Source organism: Fulmarus glacialis, unplaced genomic scaffold, assembly GCF_000690835.1.
Source record: "Fulmarus glacialis isolate BGI_N327 unplaced genomic scaffold, ASM69083v1 scaffold13782, whole genome shotgun sequence".
NCBI lineage: Eukaryota > Metazoa > Chordata > Aves > Procellariiformes > Procellariidae > Fulmarus > Fulmarus glacialis.
The window spans coordinates 6397-8660 of NW_009198508.1; positions in this window are offsets into that span (position 1 = coordinate 6397).

Consider the following 2264-nt stretch of genomic DNA (forward strand, 5'->3'; position numbering starts at 1 on the left):
TGCCTGAAAAGCCAAGGGGCTCATATTAGCCAAAGAAAACTTTGTTACAGGACATCCGAGTGGCCGTGCCTTCTCTGAGCAGAAGAAAGACTTTATAAACAAGGTAAAAATGTCCCTGGAATGCTCTCACATATCTCTGTCTCTGCTTCAGACCCCAGGGAGAAGACATTTGGTGGTATCAGGCAGAGAAAGTCTTGATTTTTGCGTGGGTCCTGGCGGTGTCTTTGTGTTGCCACAGTACGTTCGCTTCTCGTTGGTTGAGGAACTCAGGCAACATTTTCCATACGGTTTCCCCTGATTCATCTCTCTCTTCCGGGTGCAATTTCAAAATGGAAAGATCCCAGAATTTCCTGCACATCGACTGTACAGGAAAAGTGTCCCTGAGCGGGTATCAGATTCATACAAGTCCTACGCTTGTGACATAGCCATGCCTTTGGTGAGACTTGAGGGCCCCAAGTGCCCCTAAATGCCTCCTTCCCGAGTCCCTGGGGGACAGGAGGAGTGATTTGCCCTCCTGTGCTTGAGTGGGGTTCCTCAGAGCTCTGACCTGAGCTGGGGCTGCTCAGTAGTGGCCTTAGTGGCCATGGGGATGGGGGTTATGCATTACAGATGCCCTGACATCTGCGAGAGAGATGGAGGGCAGGATTAGAATTCAAACCAACCTTGGCCATTTGGGTAACGAGAGAGTAGTCTGTTCGCCATGTCCATGAACAGGAAGAGGAGATGAGAGATGGTCTTCAGTGAGGGAGTTCAACTTTTTTGGAGTTAGGACTGGGAAGCCCTGGAGCAGACTGATGGGACCTCTCGTGTGCTCCCAGGCCATGGTGGTCTTGTGTCACTCCTTCTCCTAATAGAGCTCTCAAGGATGTTGCACATTGTGCCTTGGAAAGCAGCAGCCTTGAAAGATCTTCTCAAGTCTGTGACTGCACTGTTAGTGGAAGAAGCAAAAGCAATGTGGTGGCCCTTTCTTCAATCCGGTGTCTTCTCATTCCCAGGTTTGATTTTATGCTTCCCCCTGAGAAAGAAGCCATGGAATGTCCCTCTGTAGGACCTTTGAAGGCCACAGAAGGCAGGGAGGAGGAGGAGGAGGAGGAAGAGAAAGAGGAGAAGGAGGAAGAAGAGGGTGATAAGCAAACTGAGACTGACAGTAATGGTAATTGTGAGACAGTGGGAGGTGTGTGTGGGCACGGGTGCTTGTGTGCCATCCTTTCCTTCAGTCCTCAGCAGTAGGTGGTTGGAGACAAGTACAAAGCCTTGGGAGGGAAGACTGCATCTCTTGTGTCCCGCTGTACACAGCAAAGCTCAAGTCACCTGCTATGGAAGAAGACCTCATGGCAGCCCAACACTGACAAACGCAGCTGGTACTGCTGAGGAACACTTTCCCTCAGGGCTCTGTGCCCTGGTATATATTGCACGCTGCTCCTTCATTTTAGGAAGCTCTGCCTTGAGCTGCCAAGGGTGGAGGGGTCTACCTCTCCCGCAGATCCTGTGCACTTGAATGTGGGGAGAAAAATTGCCCAGAGATGACAGTTAAAAGGCTGGTAAACTGTGCCAAAGACCTCCTAGAGGGCAAGACCTCTTCGAGATGATGGCGTCAAGGGAATTGGATTGTTTCATCAGATGCTGGAGCAGATATGCCTGTCATCCTTGTTAAATAGCCACAAAGATGCTTTCTGAAGAGTCTTCCCCTTGTATAGTTCCAGAGAGTCCTGCTACTGAACATCTCCTTTCTCGAGGAAGGCGGTCTCGGCCTCCGTCCACACTATGTGGCCCAAAGAAAGGAAAGGGGCGGAAAGGCAAAGGAAGAAGGTCACCTGCCAGGTGAGCCTCATGGAGAAACGGATGAGGGTGACCCTGTGCTCTTGGCTTTCTTGAATGAGTTGTTCCCTTTGCACGCAGTGTGGGTATTGTCTCCGAAGGATTGGTCAGATTTGTCACGGTGGCTGATGTTTGTGTGAAGAATTACTCCAGGAGCTGAGGAAATTTTTCTCCTTCCATTTTAATGTCTATGAAGCTCCTCTCATTTCAGCCTAAATGATGCCGCTTTTCAAAGAAAAATGAAATTCAGAACATCCTCCCCCAGCAGGCCAGAGCAGTGTCTATGTTCACTGTTTTCTACCTTGGATTTAGTCAACTGGAAGACTCTGATTTAATTCCAAACCTGGCGTTCAGGGAGTTGTCTGCCACAGGAGGAACGCCAGAGAGACCTAATTGCCAGCATTGCTTTTCTCCCTCAAACACTTCCTCCTTCTCCTGCACTGGGT